This window comes from Miscanthus floridulus, chromosome 11 (assembly GCF_019320115.1).
Source record: "Miscanthus floridulus cultivar M001 chromosome 11, ASM1932011v1, whole genome shotgun sequence".
Taxonomy (NCBI): domain Eukaryota; kingdom Viridiplantae; phylum Streptophyta; class Magnoliopsida; order Poales; family Poaceae; genus Miscanthus; species Miscanthus floridulus.
This window is the reverse complement of record NC_089590.1, coordinates 70242459-70252389: the sequence shown is the minus strand read 5'-3', so window position 1 is coordinate 70252389 and position 9931 is coordinate 70242459. Positions and strand designations below refer to the sequence as shown.

At 42.8% G+C, this 9931-nt stretch overlaps 1 pseudogene; it reads right to left on the bottom strand.

Moving 5' to 3' along the window:
* Window positions 1–952: 952 nt before the first annotated feature.
* On the bottom strand, window positions 953–5454 carry LOC136493525 (uncharacterized ATP-dependent helicase C29A10.10c-like; annotated as a pseudogene).
* Between the last annotated feature and the right edge of the window lie 4477 nt (window positions 5455–9931).

Here is a 9931-nt window from a genome sequence, read left to right as displayed (position 1 = left end):
CATCTTCCCCCTCACTTTTGCTCTTTGGAGGTATAGCAACTCAGCCTACTAGATGATGAACAAGGTAGGAGGAGGAACGGGAGGCGATGATGCAAATGGTAGCATGAGGCCGTTGGGTTTCGTTTCTGTTTGGCTGATGATGGGCAGGGCAGTAATGGGTATCAAGCGCTTCATTGCTCTAGAAAAACCGTTGCACTTCCCCATGGCTGCACCGAGCACGCGCGTGGTAAATGTAGCGAGTCGAGCATAGCGTAGTGTAGTAGGCAGCTTTACCGAACGGCCAACCACGCTAAATCCCTTGTTTACGGAGGATTTCATATTTGAGACACATAAGCCAAAGTCGTCGTTTGTGGATGGTCGAAGTGTCGGGGTCAAATCTAGCCAAGTTTGTGGATGGGTCAAAGAACTCTCTCCATGCATGGAATGTTAGTGAACAAATGATTGGAAGACTGTCAATTTCATTGATCTCATAAATAAAGGTGCCTCTTCATGAAGGAATAGGCATCCTTTCACTACACTAACTGCTGAAGGACATGTCTCTTAGGTGATATGTTTAACTGCCTAATTCTAACCACTAATCGCTGATTGAATGGATGAGATCAATCTCTTGAAGAGGTGCCTGTCAGTGAACAGACAAAAGTCACTGGGTCCCAGCAGAGTATTCTTAGTGGCTAAGTTATCATACTGCTATCAAGGACTAAAAGTAGCATTCCAAAAATGCAACGTACGATAAAAAGATGCAAGTGGAATCCAGATCGAATCTTTTTTAGCTTTGCGTCTGTAGTTCCGTGAATTTTAGGAGATTATACGAGCAGTTGCACAGCCATAAGGATAAGATTACCTTGGCAATTACGTCCCTGCACTACTGCCATTCACGAAGAAACATAGCGGATTCTATTACGTTAGATCAGCCCAAGCAAATTACTGTGCGTTCTTAAGATTACCATCATGATCCAACCAAGTAACCTGGTCAAACAACATCTTTAAATGTACCATACCATCCATTACATTGACTATGATAAAGACCGACAGTCTATTAAGGGTTTCGATAAACGTTCTCATCCAGCTCCAACTAAGTATTGTGCTTCCCACACATCATAAATGAAAATTCATCTTAGTCCGTATAACAAATCCAAGTAGCATGCAGAAGATATTGCACCTTGGGAGCTCCAGATCTCTCATGGACGGTATTTCAGCCTGGTTTTCTGCAAATTATAAACCAAAAAAATATATTAATGTCTAGTGGGCCCATAGTATTTTCATAGCCAAATTCGTCATCTTTAGTTTTAATCTCCCTGCAAGATTGAGATTTGAGGGCAATTCAAAATACCTGGAACCTCGGCCTACTTATATGCATTGATTCCATATTCACTGAATTCTCAGCATCATCGAGCTCAATAACAGCCTTGGCTACTGCATTTGACAAATCTTTGTCATCATTGACATCAAAGAAGAGCCCTCGATCATGCGCGTTCTTGATCATCTTCTGCCAAACAGTACTGTTGCTGGACAAAGTTGTCCCGTTTCCCACTATCCATAAGCAATGCCTGCGTAAAAGGGAAAAACTCAATGATATCATTTCCTCATTGTGCATGCATTCTCCAGAGTCCAGATTTAAGCCACAAAATAACAGGAACTAGCACCAAATGATTAGGCTTGGTGTATGCAATAAACTTACTTTGCCCTTGTCAGAGCCACATTAGTCCTCTGTAGGTTTGTGAGAAAGCCAACTGCACCAGCTCCATTGCTCCTTACTGTTGATATGATAATGAATCTTCCTCTGCACCTTGGAAACCATCCACAGATTTTACATTCACAGAGCAACCATCATACATAGTATATGATTTCCCAAGCTTTTCCTGGATAGCTCTAACTTGAGCATTGTATGGGGATACAACGCCAACAGACACCTTGCTTTCTTTGGAAACTGCCTCTGCAAATAATGGAAGGAGGGAGGGGGGGGGGGCGGAGTAGATACAGTTAAGCTTAACCTCTCATTAATTCAGACTTCAGATGTATTATTTATTTAGTAATTGCTGTAGTAAATAACACTGTTCAGTGTGGCAGACCTAACCTTTGAACAATCTTTGCACCATCCGCGCAACTGCAGCAACTTCTACTGTGTTTTTCAGGCTTCGGCCATGCTTCTCAGCTGTTTCAAGTCCACCTTCTACATTGATAAATGAATATGGTCCAAACAACTTTCCACTTAGAAACCTCTTGGTATAGTCCTTATGACTGACATTGGGGCCGTCAGATACCTTCCCATCGTAAAATGTAGCAACTGGAAAATTGCTTTTTTCAGGATGCATCCGGTACTGTACATTAAGAAGGTGCTTACTGAAGCCCAACCCAGAGAACTTAGCCTCTGAAAAACGCTTCTCCCGAAGCTAGCACTTTCAGATATCTACAAAATAATAGCATTATAAATCAAATGCAGCAGTGCCAATCAGAAAATCCGAATGATAATTTGAAGGAGCTTACATTGCTTTTCACAAAGGCAGGAAGCTGGTATTCATCTCCAATCAGAACTGCTTGCCTTATGCCAGGTAGCTGCAATGGGATTAAAGTCTCACACTCTTTGAGCTGTGCAGCCTCATCAACAATCAGCAGCTCCAGAGAATTTGTGTCTTGAGGCTTCTCAAGCAATAACTCCGCCTATGTTGTCTCAACATAGCAGGTCCCAAGCCCTGGTAAAGGAGGAGGGTTGTGATAGGCGTGGCGAGCCAACGTTAAATCTAGCCATTCTAATGGAGATGAAACCCGAAAGAAAACTTGGAAAACAACTATTCACGTGCCTGAACCTTGATGGCTTCTGCTGGGTTTCAACTCTAGCCTACCCCAACTTGTTTGGGACTTAAAGGCTTTGTTGTTGTTGTTGTAGTTGTAGGCTTCTCAAGCAATCTGCATATATTACCCATTGGGACATTGTACAACCTGAATGAGCTTGAAACAGTACAGAGAATGCATTTAGCTCTTGGCAGTAGGTATTGCTGAACAGCTCTTGTATTATAACAATTCGGGAGCTCCAAATTTGTGCGGAGATAACTTAATTCTTGCACACACAAAGATCTTGCCAGCCTAAACTTCAACTTCTTGCATGAAGTAATCCGTATGCAGGCTAGTTGCTCAGGCCAGAGCAGAGGGTCCCCATTGTCTTCTATTTTTATTTCCAGTAGTTCATCCGACCAAATATCATGGTCATCATCCTTGTCACCATTTATCAAAGCATGGATAATATCGATCAATTCACGCACCTCCAGCATACATTGAAAGCTTCGTCCTGTTTCTGCATTTCTAGGATGATCATTGTATAGTATCTCAATGCACCCACATAACTTCCTAGAATGTTTGTTGTACTCATCCTTCAAATATTTGCCTTAGAGTTTTACCCTCACTGTACAACTGGTACATGGTCACACGATTCTCAATAAGATCTATAAGTGAGCACAAGCAATGCCTCCAGCCTGAGTTTGGCACAAAACATGGCAATAAGCGCTCAGCACGAGAGTCAAGAAATACCAATGAAAGATCACTGTCGTCATCCATCTTCATATTATTTCTGTTTCCAAACAGAATAATGCCGTTTAGGAAGCAGAGGCTGCCATCAGCAGACTTGCCAACAAGCTTGACAATTCGAGCAGCAACCTCCAGCACAGCAGTATTGGTAGGTGCACAGGCAAGTGTCTTTCAGCCCTTCATCAGCATCGCCCACATGATAGTGCTGATAGTTTTCGTTTTACCAGTCCCAGGGGGACCCCATAATAGCTTTATGGAAGAAGAGTGGTCATCCATGGATGAGACACAGTCCGCTACCGCATTCAGTTGTGAAGCATTGAGACTGAACTTCTCAAGGCCAAGGCCATCAGTTGATCTATGGGCAACACATTGAGATAACTGGGAGCATGAGGAGCTACCATCTTCCACTACCTTCATCGAAAAATAGTCAAAACAAGTCAGCTGTCTTGAAATAAGTAGTTTTATACTACATACTATTGTATCATAATAAATAACATAAGGAGGTTATCCCATGTCAGATACAAAGTAAAATTGTGGGTACTAACAGTTTTTGTATGATGGAAATACTAGCAAAAGTATGTAATGCTGAGCAAAATCCGCCATGGAAATGCCGGCAGGAACGATAATCCAAGACAAGCATTTTTTATGTTCTAATTTCCAAACTGTTACAACAGAAACAAGATGCAAAACAAGACAAAGAAACGGATTATTTTGCATGTAGTTGACATACATACCTTTGGGTTGTATTGCCACACCTTATCAACAAGCTCACTACTCTTTTTGTTCCGAAGCCCAAGAGAATTAGCGTCATTTTCTCCCAGATGAAGGCATTTCCACATACGATTGTATGTTGTCATATTCATAATATACACAGCAAACAGTGGTCCTTTAGGTGTTTTCATTTCCTCATCTACCTCAATGAGATATCAGATGACAATTGAACAATGCAACAATTAGGTGGGAAATCATCTTCTTATCCACTTTTGAGAACCAAACCTAACACATATGATGACTTGTTCTGTGTCAGATCAGACACGTGCTTTGGTTTTTGTGGGGACAGGACTATTATATCACATTCTGTGGGTTCATATGTCTCCCTTGACTTCTCATCCTTCACTGGCTCTGCAATCTGAAAACTGAAAACTGGATTCTCAATTTTTTTGCCGTCAAGCTTTTCCACCTTGATTACTTGTGTAAAGTTTGCCTGTGCATAACCATCCAGTGATGAGAAAATATCAGCATGTACTTCTTCAATCAATGGGCCAGCAAATGAATCCAGATAACTTTCAAATGACATAAATGTGTCTGGTATCCTCTTGACCTGCAAGAAGTAAATGTTTAGCAAAACCAGCCCAACACCAGGTCCAGGTGTGAAGTGAGCAATACGGCCAAACTCAGCAATCTTTACAGAATGGTATGATTAACAAAGTCTCGATGGAATACTAGTTGATCGGTTGATTCATAGATGAAATACATGTGCAATGTCTGTGATTGATCGCAAATGATTGCAATTTAGAGTGCAACAGAATCCTTAAAACAGAAACAATGAGACAGCCACTACCCCACAGATTGAACTAAGACAAACAAAATTTTTCAAATTCTACCATACACCGACAGATTATACGATAATTAACAGCACGACACATGAGAAGCAAAAGGAGCATGGTCCTGAAGATTATATCTGAAGCTGGTCCTATTCAGGTAAACCCAATAATCCACAATGCAACAAACCCACTTGGATCGAATGAGCGGCAGCAACGGTGAGGGCAAACACCAACGCCGGCCTACCTGCCTCTGGCAAAGCACCAGGGCAGCGCGGCCTCCGCTGCTGGTGCAGCCACGCACGCCGTCATCTCCCGGACACATCTATGGATTGGACCTCCGGGCGCCGACCGGACAGACGCTTAGCAGCGGCGGAGCAGGACTCGACGTGGGAAGGGCCGTCGGCCGAGGGCGGCGGTCGTGACCCGTGACGCATCTCTGAGGTGTCGAGATGGGCCTTAGTTCTGGCCCGTTTGCAGGACTCGGTTGGTTGGGCCATGCAGGTAGGCTCTAAATGGACCACGAGCTTGATCCGACCAGCGTGACCACTCAAATTCTGTAACTAGTAAACAAAGTATTTGTTTGTTATAAAAAATAAATAATCCCTTTTGAATTTTTTGTTAGCAATAATAATCTCTTTTGAATTTGTACAAGTAACAACTAAGAGCAACTCCAAGAGACTTGGTAAAATTAGATGTAAAACTGTGAGATTTAGCCATTATATAAAATAGAAAGCCCATCTAAAATGTTGAGTTTTACAACAACCTAGCTAAATGAGAAAAGACAGATAGCAAGCAGGACTCGCCAGGGAAATATGGCGTGCGAGAATGGTGGGATAGCCAGCTGGTAAAAATGAAAAACAATATAAACAAATTGTTGGAATGTTTTTTTGAAACACAATAGCTATACCGGTCTGTTGGAGTTGCTCTAATTTGGCTTTCTCATCAGGTAGGGCCACAGAAGAAGACCACAAAAGGATCAATTTGGTTTGTTGTACAGAAAGATCTTGACGGGAAACTAGTGCGTTCGACACACCGCGTTATACTATCGGCTTGAAGAACATGATTATTTTTTCCTTTTAATAAATCTGAAGAACATGAGAGCAACCAGGTGGAACAAAAAAACACTTTTTCTCGTGACCTTTTGATTGAGCGGTAAAAAACACTTGTAGATCGAACACATTACCTGATGCCTGAGTAGGTCCCTGTTGAAGATTATCCTGGATGGGCCAGGAGAACACCTTCTCCAGAGAGCTAGGGGCGAACCGGTCCTTGTTCAAGGCCTAGTAGCTCGCCACGGCCCCCATTTAACATGGCAGGGGGCCCGATACCTGATACCCGACGGGTATTTGATCCATTAAGGAACGGAAATGGGATCATATCTTTACCCGCGGGTATCTAAATGGACAAGAATCCATCTCCGACGGGTATAGTGGGTATGGAAATGTTCCATGTTTATCCGTCCCCGTTACCCGTTGGGGAACCTGACTATTTGAGCTCTAATGTGAGTATTAGGCCCAAAGAAGCTCAATATAGGTATTTTGGTCCAAATCTGAACAATCATATATATAGTTTGTGTGTTCTAGGAACCCTAGTTCAATTTTTCCTCAACATCTCCACCAGCAGTACAAGCACACCTGCCTCACGAGCGCTCGTACCCCTCGCTTCCTTAGTTCGGTCTCTCTGCCACCTTTGCTCGTCCTCCTCTCAACCTCGCTCCTTCTCCTCGGCATCTCTCAGACTCCGACATTTATACCCGGGTGAAGAAGAAACATCTCCGATTACAAAATTGCGACCCCAAGTGTCCTTGTTTATTGGGTATGCAGTACTCATCGGATATCTGTTACCCGACCGATACCCGACGGGTACGGGGATAGACAAGAATCTATACCCGAGACAGTTAACGGGGACAGAGACGGGATGAATTCTTCGTCGCAGGGAAGATAACGTTCCGACGATACCAGCCCCCATCTTGTCCGCCACTCTGATCACCCTGTACTTGTCCTTGTCCTTGTCACTGCTCACACTGCTAATAATACAGCCGGCTCGCTGGCTGTAAGGTTCCTTACAGTCTTCCCTCAGCTCACTCATATAGTAGTTGACTCTTTACAGTTAATACATGGCCCACTTGTCTCTCTCACAGACTTTCTTGGTTTTTGTGTCAAACCGGCTGTAAGCTTACAGCCTACTTCTCCTCTCTCTTTCACTCGACATTTAGTCTGCTTATAGCCTGTTATTATACTTCTCTCACACTACTATCTTCCCTGTCTCTCCGTCGGTCCATCTTCCTCGCCACTATCCACTATTCAGGGAGGCAGGCAGGCAGGCAGCTCCACGGACGCGCTTTTCTAGCCCCGCGCGCACGCGGCTCTCCGCATCGTCGTGAGCATATGCATGCGGCTCTTCGCATTCTTCAGCCACATTGATTGTCCGGGTCCGGGAGGAGAGCTGAGCCGCTGGGTGGATTCTCGCAGGTACGGGGTGGAGTCTCAAACTAGAAACCGTATCAAAACCCAAACCAAAATGTGCTGGCCCAAACCAAATCAACCCACTAGAGTTCTAAGCCCATTTCCAAGCAAACTAGGTCGGCTCAAAATGAAAACCAAAAGAAAAAAGTCCACATCACCTCTCTCAACTTTCGCGAAAGTCCGATTTTCCTCCCTGAACTCCAAAATCGGGTAAAACACCTCCCTCAACTTTTAAAACCGTTCATCTTACCCCTGGCCTTGTTATAAGCAGTTTTGACGGCGGTTTTGTCTTTTTCTTTTTTATTTATTTCGGCTGAATCTTTGAAAATCATAGTAAATCATAGAAAAATCATAAAATAGATAATTCAATTTTATTGGACTCCACATGAGTAGATCTATACAGTGAACATATAAAATGGTATGCTTTAGTACAAAGTTTTTGCTGTGGCTTTAGAGATATGCTTTTATATAATTAATTTTAATAATTCATAGCTGCAGTTTCTATGATCCAATTGTGATAAAATTTTTATGGTGGGCTAATTATTGTATGATTGAACTATAGTAAAAATTTCATACTCATTCGATCATGTATAGCTTAGTTATAGATTTATTTATATTTAATTTAACAAGCATAAACCTAAATAAAATCTATAACTAAGTTATACATGATCCAATGAGTATGAAATTTTTACTACAGTTTAAGCATACAACAATTAGCCCACCATAAAAATTTCACCATAATTGGACCATAGAAACTGCAGTTATGAATTATTCCATTTAATTATAGAAAATCATAGATCTAAACCCACAGCAAAGACTTTGTACTAAAGTATATCATATTATATGTTCACTGTGTAGATCTAATCATGTGGAGTCCAATAAAATTGGATTTTTCATTTTTTGATTTTTTGTGATTTACTATGATTTTTCAAAAATTCAACCAAAATAAATAAAAAAGAAAAAGGCAAAATCGCCTTTAAAACCGCTTATAACACGGCCAGGGAGGTAAGATGAACGGTTTTAAAAATTGAGGGAGGTGTTTTACTCGATTTTAGAGTTTGGGGAGAAAAAAGCGGACTTTCGTAAAAGTTGAGGATGTAACGTTGATTTTTTCGAAACCAAAATCATGCAAACTGGACTTGGCCCAAACCGTTAGCACCTTTAGTTGTCGGCCCTAGGCGTATGCACCGTTTCCTTTTGCTTGTTTCAGATGCTGGGCAACTGCAAATGATAGTAAGATTTCCGAGGAAGCAGTTCTGCTGCCATCTTGGCTAGCAAAGCGAGTTACATGCACACCATCCGTGGCCATGGCATAAGAGCATCGCCAGTGTCGCGTCGAACCGAGCCGTGTGCGTGAGTGCGTCATGCCGCGAAGGCACCATTTAATTCGCATGCAAGTGAACAGAACACTGCTTCATTGTGGAGTTGGTTTTTTATCTGCGAGACTCGTACCAAACAATAAACAAAATAGAGACCAGAGTACTGCTCTGTCTTTTGCGTGAAAACTATAATATTTAATTGCTCTCCCGCCGAAAGTATGCGTCGAACTGACGTTCTTTTTAGGCACGGTTCGATTACTCCAATGTGTAAATCGATTTTTCACCCCGTTTCTCTCTCCCCTCGGTTCGTTTCTGCATACACTGGAGCTGCTCTAAAAGGGAAGGACAAACATTATTGCATGATGAAATGCAAACAATCAAACAATTATTTGGCTTCCGTGAGCTAAAGAAGAATTCTACCATTTCATACAAGAGTGAATTCCACTCACAATACAACAACTTGGAAGATGGATGCAGCTTGGTCTAACAACTTGTAAAATATTCAAATACACGCAACAAATGCAAAGCACACTGAAACGTTGATTTATTTCATCACACTGGACAAGTGGACAGTGAGCTATCAAAAAAAGGAGGGTCTAGGATTATTATTCACCTAAGCTAGGGGGTTAAATAAGAATATGCCACACATATGTCTGTATATGTGAGATGAAATTTTTTATCTCTACTCTCTGTAAACCTAACTACGTAAGTCTTGTGAAGGCATTGGCAAAGGCGGTGTCGGGTTTTCCTAAACCCGGGGTCCCTCGTGAACCAGTTTTTTCGCAGAGGCTCGACTCAGCAGGCAACGTTGCAAACAAACGCGCAACTCATGGGTCGGCCCAAGTACCTAAACAACAGGCCAGAAGGGCGATCCAATCATCGACCGGAAGGCCTAGCCGAGGAGGAACAGCGTCATTTCCGACTCCGGCCCACCTCTCCGACCGGAGTGCTCGCTTCGGTCTCCAGCCCGCCTCCGAACAACCTCACCGACCCGAAGGCCTGGCCAAAGTACTACTTCCGACTCCGACCCGCGTCTCCGACCGGGGATGCGCCAAGCCCCTGCTCACTGCTCTTCTCTGACTGG